Source organism: Coenobita brevimanus, chromosome 109 (assembly GCF_032717465.1).
Source record: "Coenobita brevimanus isolate Jiangsu-jjx chromosome 109, ASM3271746v2, whole genome shotgun sequence".
Taxonomy (NCBI): Eukaryota; Metazoa; Arthropoda; class Malacostraca; order Decapoda; family Coenobitidae; genus Coenobita; species Coenobita brevimanus.
The window spans coordinates 1,075,599-1,088,871 of record NC_137062.1 but is presented as its reverse complement, the minus strand read 5'-3'; the positions used below and the strand labels follow the sequence as shown (position 1 = coordinate 1,088,871).

General features: G+C 43.8%; 1 long non-coding RNA gene across 1 annotated transcript; it reads left to right on the top strand.

The window, feature by feature from the left end:
- The first annotated feature begins 7,315 nt into the window (after nucleotides 1-7,315).
- LOC145417186 (uncharacterized) lies at nucleotides 7,316-12,787 on the top strand. Its single transcript, XR_013900433.1, has 3 exons — nucleotides 7,316-7,536; nucleotides 9,409-9,525; nucleotides 12,687-12,787. It is a non-coding gene; the product is annotated as an uncharacterized LOC145417186 (long non-coding RNA).
- The last annotated feature ends 486 nt before the right edge of the window (nucleotides 12,788-13,273 follow it).

The following is a 13,273-nucleotide window of genomic DNA, read 5'->3' as shown; positions in this document are numbered from 1 at the left end:
ACTCAGTAAGAAAATCTCCTAATTTATGCTGAAGTCAGTGCCTGTGCCTCTTACATGGATGTAGAGGGTAAGGGAGGAAAGTTATCAGTTGTTGCTAACCCAGCAAAGGCCAACCCTCAGAGATGCAGAGGTATTGAGGGTTTTACTGTACAGTACAGTACAGTTTTGAACATGTGTACTGTGATGGAATGGGTATTGTAATTGTACAGTGCTATGCTGCCCCAGTCTGTCTGATTGAGTAGACCAATCAGACACAGGCAGCTGCCCTCACTGGGCCATCCCATGCAGTGGGCTGATGTTCTTATGTGGCTGGCAGAAGATGTGGTTCCTGGGTGGACACTGCATTTACATCACCCAGTTAACAGGGGCACCATAATAGGCCCTGCGTCAACCTGATTCTTGGTACTGTATATGGTTACCACCCAGTGTTGTAAATGGTTCCTTGAGTAGCAGGAAACCATTTGACCCATCACTCAGTGTAAAGCCATGTGAAATGGAAGGAAGAGTAGTAGTAGTTGTTCCCTAGGCAGTCTGGCCGAACAGCCCCGAGCCCTTTAGGAAGGCCATGGCCGAGACTGGGCTTTCCCATAGAGCTCTCAAGGAGTGTATGTTGTGTTGTTGGCGTAGGTAATTGTGTGCAATGCAGTCTTGCATAATATGCTTAATAGTATGGGGTGCTGTGTTGCAGATTGTGTGCAATGCAGTCTTGCATAATGTGCTTAATAGTATGGGGTGCTGTGTTGCAGGTTGTGAGCAATGGAGTCTTCCATAATGTGCTTAATAGTATGGGGTGCTGTGTTGCATCCTGGACAGGCATCAGTGACGGAGTCATCCAGCCTCATCTAGTAGCTTAAGAGGACTGGATGGTGCCCACATCTCAGCCTGGCCAGGTGGACCCTGTCCTCACGAGGAAGATAGGATTCAGAAGGGTGGATGTCAGGAGGCTGTGCATGCAGCTGTGTGTTGTCTTTAAGTGACAATGGAGCGGCGAGTGATCTGAGTGTGGATATGCTTCTGGAAGCTGGTCTGAGGTGGGCGAGGAGGGAGAGATGACAGTATTTGTGTATGGTATCGTGTGCTGGGTGTTGTTTCGATGTTCCTTGGTGTGGGTGGATGTGCTGCCATGTACTGTAATGGATGTTGTGGGTTTGTGGAGGCTGCAGCAAGAAACTGGGTGCCTCTCATGTCTAGGTGATCCTTGACTTTGAGGACTTTCGTTTCTTGATGTAGGTGGTCTGTGGGTGTAGTAGCTGTGCAGCCTGTGATTATTTTTAGGGCCTTGTTCTGTATGGTCTATAGTGTTGTAGTGTGTTTTGGTGAGGTTAGAACCCCAGGCAGGACTTGCATAATTCATCACTGAACGTATGTATTGTTTGTATACTGTGGTGGTGGTTTCTTTGTTGTGTCCGAATGTTGTATGGGCAAGTGACCTCAAAGCATCGAGTCTTGGTGTTATTTTATTTTTAATGTTTGTGATGTGTTGTTTAAATGACATTGATGTATTGTATGTTACACCAAGGATTTTGTGTGTGTGTGTGTGTGTGTTAGGGGAGTGTTGTTTATGGTGAGATGTGTGATGTGACTGTGTTCTGCTGTCCAGTTTGTGAGAAGAGTCACTGTAGATTTGGCTGGGGCTATTTTGAACCTGTTTGTGGTGAACCATTCATGTAGTGTGTTGAGGTAAGGTTGAATGATGTGTGCAGCTGTGTTTGCGTTTTGGTGCATACATCGTTTTTGTTTTCGTTTTCTTTTTTAAAGGCTCCAACATGCTTGCATATGTCGGCCTTGATCACCTAATGGCGTCTCTCCATGCTGCACGATCCATTGCAGCCTCCCTGTTCAGTCCCTTAACCCTGAGGTCACACTTAATGACCTCGTCCCATGTCTTTCTCGGTCTACCCCTCATAACCCCACCCCCAATATTAACACTTCTCACCTTCCTCACCCAATTATCATCCCCCATCCTCTCCACATGTCCAAACCATCTCAATCTACCTCCTCTCATCACAACATCAATACACTCCAGTCCCATCCTACCTCTCAACTCTTCCATCGTAAACCCAGCCCCTCCAGGCCTTGGACGCAGGGACGCACTGCACATCCACCTAATCATTGTCATTTCTGTACGTCTGAGCCGGCGAATATCTTCCTCCTTCACTGCCCAGGTCTCACTACCATACAGCATTACACTCCCAACACATGCTGCATACAAAGACCCCTTAGCACGTAGGGAGAGTCCTCTCAATGTCAGGAGAGGCAAGAGCTCCCTGAACTTCTTCCAACCACTTCTCACCCTAGCCACAGAGCTAGCTCCAGCCCCACCTCCAGCACACAACATGTCTCCCAAATAACAAAACTCTTCCACACACTCAAGAGATTCACCAGCAAGTTCAATCCTTTCACGTCTGACAATCTCCACCTGCTCACCCCGACACGCCGCACACACAAAATCAGCATTATCTCACACTCTACCTCTGATACCACTACATCTCTTATGCACCCATTTATCACACACACCGCACAAGATGGAATTACTTCCCACGCCCTTGTGGCAAACTGCACATGGCCACTCTCCCTCGTCTTTGACAGTACCGCCACCAACCCTAGATATCATCACTTTTGTTTTATCTGCATTTACCCTTGAACCCTTGTGCCCCATACCATCTCTCCACTTCCTAAACCTTTCCTCCACCTCCATTTCGTTCTCTGCAATCAACACCAAATCATCAGCATACAACAACTCCCACAGGAGTCTGTTTCTAAAGTCATGTGAAAGGGCTTCAAGTACCATGATAAATAACATGGGACTCAAGACTGACCCCTGATGCACACCAACATTCATGGAAAACTCATCACTCAAATCTCCATTCACTCTTACCTGGGTGTGAGCACCCACATACATAGCCATAACCACCCTAACCAATCACTCCTCCAAGCCAAGCTTTCTCATTGCCCACTTCACCACCTCTCTAGGGACCCTGTCAAAGGCCTTTTCCAAATCAACAAAAACAAAATAAAGATCCCTTCTCCTACCAATATATTTTTCCTGAAGCTGTTGAACAATGATTATGGCATCAGTGGTCCCCCTACCTGGCATAAACCCAAACTGCATCTCATCAATATTCACTCTTTCTCTAATCATACCTTCTAAAACTCTCTCCATTACCTTCATTATCTGATCTAAAAGCTTTATACCTCTATAATTTCCTCTTTCCAGGGCATCACCCTTCCCTTTATACACATTTACAATTACACTCTTCAGCCAATCATCTGGGACAACACACTCATAAATAATCCCATTTATCAGGTCAGTGACTAACCTCACCCCTATATCGCCTGAGGCCTTCAACATTTCGGCAGTCAACCCAGAGACACCTGCTGCCTTCCCCACCCTCATCCTGCCTATTGCCTCACTCACAGTAGCAGTATCAATCAAAGGCCAAGGGCCAGACACTGGATCTGCTGGCTCCAAACCTTCCCTGTCCCAGTCAGACTCCTCATTCAACAACCGGTTATAATGCTCTCTCCATGCATCTTTAATATCCTCACTGTTCACCACTACCCTTCCTTCATCATTCTTCACACACCGCTCACCTATAATATCCCGATCATCCCTCTTCACCTGACCTGCCACCCTAAATACCATATTTTTCCTTTCCCCATGATTTAGGTTATCAAGTAATAGTCCCTGTGACTTAGACTTTGCCCTGTATACCTCTCTTCTAGCCCTACGCTTGACAGCCAAATATTCCTCTGCTACCACCCTTCTTCCATTCCCGGAAAAGCCTTCTTTTCTCCTTAATTGCAGCTTCTACACCCTCATCCCACCACCAAGTTACTTTATGTCCTGGTGGTCCTCTTGTCCAGCCGCATGTTACATCAGTAACTCTCAAGAAATTGTTCTTGAGGGCTCTGTACTGTTCATTAACGCCTCTGTCTACAGCTCCCTGTTCAGCCACCACTCTCCTCAACTCGCTATAGAAGGCATCCCTTACTACTTGGTTTTTCAGCTTCCATATTTTCCTCCTAGGTACACCCGGCAACAGTTCCGCCTGGGCCCCCCAGTAGCGAAATATAGATGTGGCACCAGTGTGTGTGTTTGTTCGTCTGTACATGCTCGAAAAATGTTCGGATCGTCAACTCTCTCTCCATTGTGAACGTGATTCGGCCTTTGAGTTCACTCCATAGATGGCGGTGTGTGGTTATGGGGGAGAGACGGGAGGTTACGACGGTAGGTGGGTCGGAGTTGGGGGGGACGAACAGCTAGGTTGTTTGTATTGGACATGATAATAGTTTTCCCAGTCATTATTGTGGATCCTTTCAGGTTACTGACACTTTGTATTCCTAACAACAATAAAAAAAATGAAATATTGTTGCATTGCTACCCATTACAATATATTCCACGATGATTGGATATCCTCCATAACTTATTCCTCTCTCTCTCTCTCTCTCTCTCTCTCTATTGTTGCATTGCTACCCATTACAATATATTCCACGATGATTGGATATCCTCCTTAACTTATTCTCCCCCCCTCTCTCTCGCTCTCTCTCTCTCTCAGGTCATTAAGTAACAGTATATAGCATTATCAGCACAGATTAAAGAGGATTTGTCTTTTAATTAAAACTGCTGACAAAGGCCGAATCACGTTCACAATGGAGTGAGAGAGTTGACGATCCGAACATTTTTCGAGCATGTACAAATGAACAAACACACACACTGTTGCCACATCTACTATATCTCGCTACTGGGGGGCCCAGGCGGAACTGTTGCCGGGTGTACATAAGTCCTCTTTTTCATCACTTGTTCTTTAAGCACCATATCACAAATCAATAGTTTGTGCTGCTGCACACATTCCTCACTTCCTATAACTTTAACATCCCTCACTAACCTCCTATTGGCCCTCCTAACGAGAAAATAATCTCTCTGACTGCTATTTCCCCCAGACTCATACATAATTAACCTACTGTCTCTTTTCCTAAAATATGTGTTGCACACAATCATGTCTGTTGCCTCCCCAAACTCGAGTATCCTTTCCCCTTCTGCATTCCTTATACCATACGCACATCCCCCATGCACTCCTTCATAACCTTGTGCTGCTTCACCTACATGACCATAAGTCCCCTCCCAAAATCACTATCTCATCATCCCGCATACCACCCACTACACGTATTATATCATCCCAAAATTTATCTTTCTCTGGTTCATCCAATCCTGCCTGTGGAGCATATGCCGATATAATCGCAGCTATCTTTCTACCCAACAGAATTTTCATTACCAATATCCTATTGCTTACTCTCAAAACATTCATAACATATTCCACCCATTTCTCCGCAACCATCACACCAACACCTCCATATCCGTCTGTTCCCCCCTGCCAAAACAACTTATAGCAACAGTCCTTCCCAACAATCTTTCTGGCCGATCCACCCCTGTACTGGACTTCCTGCAAACACGCCACATCCACCCACCTCCTAGTGAATGCCTCAACGACGTCCCCCGCTCTTCCCCTCAAACTTCCCACATTCCATGAACCCACCCTCATCCCCATGGGTGATTTACTGTTATCAGTGTTAACAAACACTTCATAATGAAGTCATTTAGACTGAATATCAAAGTAACAAAAACTAAACCATTTTTGTTAATAGTAAACTTATGGAGGATGTTGATGCTGTTATTTGGGTAGGGACCATTATAAATACTTGCCAGTGTATCACCTCAGACATTACAACAGCTGCAACAAGATTAAGATATCAAGTATCCTGGAATTTTGTACCATGTTAGGAATAACTTTGTGTGAACTGGTGGGTTAATCTATCTATCTGTCTATCTATGGTGAGTTTATCTATCTATCTATCTATCTATGGTGGGTTAATCTGTCTATCTATCTGTCTATTGCCAGATGCCCCAATCCCACACGGGGTGGCCACAAACTAATTGCCTCCACACCGCCCTGTTCCCCGCCATTTCACTGCCCTGCTTCCAAGTTACACACCCCTCTCTCATATACCTCTCCACTCCATCCTTCCATCTCATCCTCGGAATCCCCCTCCCTCTCCCCCCCTCCACCTCACTCACATACACTCTCCTCATCAGTCTTTCAGTCTCCATCCTCTCCACATGGCCAAACCACCTCAGTGTGTTCCTCATAATGCTTCCTATCACATCCACATCCACACCACAATGATCCTTTATATCCTCATTTGTCAGCCTGTCTCTCCATGTGACTCCACAGGCTCATCTTAAATAAGGACATAAATTACTAACCATGTGGGGAGGATGAAGAACAAGAGACTGTGCATGAGGTGGAGGAGGAGACTGGGGATAAGATGAGAGGATGAACTGTAAAGAGAAATGAGATAGGAGAATATGAGTTGGAGGGAGGGCAGCCAAAGGACAGGGCAATGTGGAAGCAGTTTGTTTCTGGTCACCCCATACAGGATTAAAGCTTCTGGCAACAGTAAGATTAATTATTCTGTGTATTGCCTTTAAGGGTTACTTCACTTGTGTGTACGATTGTTGTATGCAGTCAGTAGCCAGAGTCAGGGGTTTGAGGATGTGGTTTCAATTCCAGTAGCTTTTCTTGGGATCTTTATGCATCTGTTACAATAGATATGCATTATTATAGGTCATTTGTTAATATTGTTTGTGCATATTAGATATAGCTAACCTTTATTCTTGTTTAAAACTGAACAATATTTAGCATTATAGGTGTAAGTTGGTGGTGGTTAAACACCCAGTCCTCATTTTTGCCCATAGGTTATGTACTCTTTTATACGAACAGATTTCCATAAACATATCTACAGGTAACATCAGGAGTCCTTTTGTATTAGGGTTTTGTAAGAGTAACCACATTGTCATTTTGAGTAGTGCATGTGTGGATGGTAGGGAAAAAGTTGAGTGGTACTATTGATACTTTATTTGTGCAGGTGTTACAGAAGGAGTTAAGTGCTAAAGGGAACATGATCAACCCAGTAGTACTTATAAGGTGGAACCATTACTTCAGATTGTTAGGTGATGTGTTAATGACTGTGGCATATGTCACTGGGTATGCTGTTTGATTGTTATACTCTCTCTCTGGTGGGGAGGAAGGGGGTTCCTACCTCATCCCTTTTCTTAGGTATGAATTGAGGGAGAAATATTTGATGCTATGTATGAATAGGCAGTTCTAGTGGTGTGTCTGACCTCTCCAGTTTGTTATATTTACCCCGAGCAGAATAAAGTTGTTTGTATATAGCAGGATTATACTGTACTGAAGATGCGTATAATTGCAGAGAAGGGGCTAAAGTGACTTGTTATCCCACAGGGCATTCGTCATGTATCAGATCTGAGCCAGTGAGCAGGATTGTTAGTGTGGCAGCTGAAACTGATCATCCAAGCCGCCCACTTCCTCCACCCTGTGACCCCTCATCCCCTGGTCTGCCCATCATCCACTGTGGAGGGGCAGCAGCAACACACAAGACCTCCAGTGTCGCCCACAAAAGCACTGTCTCTTGGTAAACGCCTCCAGTCACTCACCAATACCTGGATGATGCAAGGTTAGTCATATCTGCTTGTGGTTGCTGTAACTGTATGTAGTTACCTTTGCGTGTCTGTATGTGTCCAGCTGTGTATTTTATCATGAGGTAACAAAACTTCACTGATATCTGGATGATGCATAGTCTGTCAGGTGGACTTACTGACAAATCTGGCGTGGTGTTTTTGGCATAGTTTTTATTATTATCTTTTCATAATTGGTATATCATCATCATCATCATCCAGACCTCCTTTCCCACTCTAGGGCAGGGTGAGGAGTAGCATTGTTCAGACAGCCTAAGTTTGTCCACTTCAGTGGGCCATGCTTCCATTCACTCATCATTGAAGCCCACAGAATGCTGGCTCCATTAAATAGGCCAAGAAACTTTCACCACATTCTGTAACTTCACATATACCTATCTGATTGGTTTATATATATTTCATTTTATTATTTTTTACCTCCAGCCAAGACATCAAGAGACATAACTGAAGGACTTAAATATAGCTTTCAGACACCTCATCACTAGAGGTTCATTTCATGTTGAAGTAAATAATCTGGCAACAGTGGGCATATAAAGAAACTACTGATGTTTAGCCTTTTGTGTTTTGGACCCATTAAACTTTTCGGTATGATGATGTATTTTATATTTTTGAAATTCACTCTTCTAACAGTTTCATCAAATCTTGACAAACAGCCTGCAGCCAAGATGCTAGTACAGTACTCTTAAAAAAATATAGTAAATTTAAATTGTCTGTGCATAATGTTTTTTGTTTTGGACCTAAACATTTCAGTATGATGATGATGGTGTATTTTTTATTTATTTATTTGTAACATTTCTTCTGAAAATTTTATCAGACTGAGACTAACCTCTTATAGCCAAGATGCTGTTAGTATTCTCTTCAGGGTAAAATACAATTAATGTAAATTGTCTGTGAATAATGAAAATGAATATTTTAAAGACAGCATATTGAAAGGGTCAGGTATATTTTACTGGTAGGCTACCCACATAATGAACATTTTTTGCCAACCAATCATAGGATTGAAACTTCATTACTGGTAACTTTTCAGTAAACACAGTTTGCATTACTCTTCCTCCCTCGGTGCCAGCCTCTTCCTCCTCCTCCTCTCATTCTTCCTTCCTCAGTGTTAGTATTTTCCATCTCCCCTTTTCTCTCAGTGCCAGGCTGCCAGCTCCTTCCCCCCCCCCCAACCACCCTCTATCTGTCACAGAGCCTTCTCCCTCCCCCCCTGCTCTCTTTCTTATTTGCAGCCTTCTCCTTTCCCAGTACCCTTCCCATACTCCTCCCTCCCCCCCTTTCTCATTTGTAGCCTCCTACTCCCTCTTGTTTCTCAGTGCCTACCCCTTTCTCTCTTTCTTTGTGCCAGCTCCTTATTCCTCCTCCTTTCCATCTCAGTGTCAGCCCCTTTCTCCTTCTCTCCTCTCCACCTCAGTTCCAGCATTTTCTCCCCCATTCTATGTGTGTGCCAGCTTTGTACTGCTCCTCCTTTCCTTCCGTAACATTGTCAGTCCCTTCCTCCTCCATTCTCCTCTCTCAATGCCAGCTACTCCCCCCTTTTTCTCATAGTGCCAGCCTCTTCCTCCACCTCCTCTTCATTCTTGTCATCTTCTCTCTGAGTTACAGCCCCTTCCTCCTCCCTTCACCCCTTCACTGCCAACACCCTCTTATTGAAGAAAGAGCAACTGGTCACTTGTCTCATAATCCAGCCTGGACTAAGTAGTGTAGACCCAGGCACGTGTGCCACTGATGGGGCACTGAAGGGTTGTATAATGGATGGAAGAGTGATTTCTAACAATTGATTATTCTTTTTTAACCAATTTTGTTCCAAAAGTTATCTAACCAATCAAGAGTTATTCACTTGATCCCATTCACAGCAGAGGTTCAAGGACAAGCCATCAGCTACCTTAAGGGTGAGATGGACTGCCAGTTGTCACCTAAGTGTGCTTTCATAGTCACCCTTCTTGATCTTCCTACACTTATTGATACCCAAGGTAATTAATTTATTGAAGATGACAGTTGTTTTTATTTTAGGTACATTTAATGTCCACTTGATTAAAAATGATCTTATTCCTTCTTTATCATTTGTCTTGTTTGTGAAAGTTGTAAAATTCATAGTAACAGTGGTTGTATTTATCATAATAAAAATAATACTTATAATTATAATGGTGGAAGGTGAGGAAGCAATCATCGTCTCTCCCTTTTGTTTATCTCTTCCCCCACTCAATGTAGTCCCCCCATCCACCCCTGCTCATAATAATAATCCATCCATCATCCACTCCTACATTGCCCCATGAGGAGCGTAGGAGTCCGGGGCTAGGCAGTTGGTCCCGACATTTAAGATGAGAGTGACCAGCCTCACTCATCCCTGAGTGGCATTACATGAGCAATAAACCCCAGCCATCCCTTGGATATAAACCTTCACCTGCTCAATCCAATTGGAGCGCAATAATTACCCACTAAACCACCAGGCATCAAAATCTGGTTATATGGTTACCACCCAGCGTAGTAAATGCTTTCCTGGTGTACAGGAAACCATTTGGCTTGTCACTCAGTGTAGAGTCACCCATAGACTGAAGGAAGATCATCATATTAATAATAATTATTGTTTTAATAATATTGGAAGGAAGGGGAACAGTCATTCTCTCCCCTTTTTGTCTCTTCCCCCACTCAGCATAGTCCCCTCCATCCAACCCCACTCAAAATAATTATAATAATAATAGTGACAGGTGGGGGTGCAGCCATCCTCTCTCCCTTCCCCCCATTTCCATCCCCTATCCCCAGCCTCCCACTTGATAGTGACCCCCCCTCTTCCCCTACTCAGTGTCTCATCTCTACTTTGCTTGATGTAGTCCCTCCTCCCCTCCTTGATGTAGTCCCCATTCCCCCCCCCTTCTCTCTACTTGTACTGTAGTTCCCATCCTTCCTCTCTCTCTCTGTTTGATGTAGTGCTGTATCACCCCTCTCTCTCTGTTTGATGTAGTGCTGTATCACCCCTCTCTCTGTTTGATGTAGTGCTGTATCACCCCTCCCTCTCTATTTGATGTAGTGCTGTATCACCCCTCTCTCTCTGTTTGATGTAGTCTCCCATCCTCCATCTCTACTTGTAGTCCTTATCCCCTCCTGACTCCTTGATGTAGTCTCTCTCTCTCTCTCTCTTTCTCTCTCTCTCTCTCTCAAGTAGTACCCCTGAGTGACAAGTGAAATGGTGTGCTATACACCATGTCATTTGCTATGGTGGCTGGTGGTTTAGTGGGTTAAGGTGGTCCAGCTGGATGGACACTGTAAGGGTTACATCTGAGGGGTGGGCAAGTGAGGCTGGTAACCGTTGCCTCGTTGGCACTGAGTACCTCCAGCTGCCTGTGTAATAGCCCACAAAATACCATTAGTTGGTGTTGTAGCAGCATAACTCCTAGTTCTGTATTATCAGTTTACAAAGCTGCCTAGCATCTTTTCCTTTGCTAATTATTTTTGGATAGGGCTGCCTACTGTCAATTTGTACGTCATTTATACTGAATATGGAGGTATTGTAATGATGTAAATGACACAAGAGGATAGCAAGGAGTAATAAGCAGAATAATTACTTAGGAAAGATACTGGGCAGTTTCTAACTGATGGGCCTTAGTCATTCCCCCCCCCCTGAGTCTTAATGATCACCCCCTTTTTTTTTTTTTTTTTTTTTTTTAGATAGGGCTGAGATGATTACTATTCCCCCCCCCCCAATCTTTATTACTCTAACTTACTGGTAGGTGGGGATGCTCACCATCCACTCACTCAGTGTAGTGCTGCTTTGACTGTCTGCCCTTTCCTCTTCTCCTTCCTTCCTTCCTCTTCTGTATTTCTTTCCTTCATTCTTTCCCCTTTTTTCTTCCTATGGGTGACTCTACACTGAGTGACAAGCCAAATGGTTTCCTGTACACCAGGAAACCATTTACTCTGCTGGGTGGTAACCATATAACCAAATTATGGCACCTGGTGGTATAGTGGGTAAGTCAGGCGCTCCAATCGGATTGAGCCAGTGTATGTTAATATCCAAGGGGTGGTTGGGGTTTGTTGCTCATGTAATGCCACTCAGGGATGAGTGAGGCTGGTCACTCATGTTAAATGTCAGGACCATCTTGCCTAGCCCTGGGCTCCTACACTTTTCATGGGGCAACATAGGGTTGGATGATGGATGGATGGATGGATTACCCTAACTCCATTAAAACATCAGGTTAGGTGGGATACAGAAAGTGAAAGTGTATAAGTAGTATTTTGTTATTTTGTTATATCAAGATGTTACTGAAGGATGCCTTCATGCAGTGGCACTGATATAACCATGTAGCCAGTATAGAGGGATGCCTTCATGCAGTGGCACTGATATAACCATGTACCCAGTATAGAGGGATGCCTTCATGCAGTGGCACTGATATAACCATGTACCCAGTATAGAGGGATGCCTTCATGCAGTGGCACTGATATAACCATGTACCCAGTATAGAGGGATGCCTTCATGCAGTGGCACTGATATAACCATGTAGCCAGTATAGAGGGATGCCTTCATGCAGTGGCACTGATATAACCATGTACCCAGTATAGAGGGATGCCTTCATGCAGTGGCACTGATATAACCATGTAGCCAGTATAGAGGGATGCCTTCATGCAGTGGCACTGATATAACCATGTAGCCAGTATAGAGGGATGCCTTCATGCAGTGGCACTGATATAACCATGTAGCCAGTATAGAGGGATGCCTTCATGCAGTGGCACTGATATAACCATGTACCCAGTATAGAGGGATGCCTTCATGCAGTGGCACTGATATAACCATGTACCCAGTATAGAGGGATGCCTTCATGCAGTGGCACTGATATAACCATGTACCCAGTCTTGTTATCCCCTGAAAGAAGGAGGACTGACTGCAAGATAAGAGCTTGTAGTTCACTGGTTCACCTTCAGAGGAGCCTGGGAGTACAGCAGCAGGAAAAACATCATAAAGATGATGAATATCATGGCAATATTTATTATTATGCTGATGATCAGTTATGATCATGTGATGTTTTTCCTGCTGTACTATAACACTAGGGCCCATATTGTCATCAGTAAACTTTCTAATATCTCTTCCTAAGCAGTTATGTTTATTACTCTAGTAACACAGTGTCTCTCTCCCCACCAGGCTGCAGCAATCCACCCTCCCTGTTGTCCAAGCTCCTCAGCTCACTGCTTCCAACATCCGTCATATCACTTGCTGAAGTTTTATTTATTAACCATAGGTAGAAGATGGTCATGCAAATACTGTAGGTCTGTTTTGTACATATAAATGGTTGTATATTAATTGAACTGGACTAAAGTGATTATGTACAGGACATTTGTACACTGAAGGTTTTGTGTGGGGGGGGGGGAGAATATCATTGCTTTTTTTTTTCTTTCTTTCTTTTTTAATCTTTCTCTTTTATTAAACAAAATAAATCACTTAGGAAAAGGTGTTGGGGAGCTTTATGCAGATTATAGTGATATTGGAAGGATTTATGTAACACAGAATAGGACAGTAAGGTGTAATAAACAAATCACTTATGAAAAGGTTTTAGGGAGTTTCATGCAGAGTATGGTGATAGTGGAAGGATTTATGTAAAACAGAAGAGGACAGTAAGGTGTAATGAAGATAAATTGCTTAGGAAAAGGTGTTAGGGAGCTTGCTTAGCCAACCATATAGACCAGTGATATGGAATTAAATTTTACCAAATGAATCCTAGTTTAAATAAA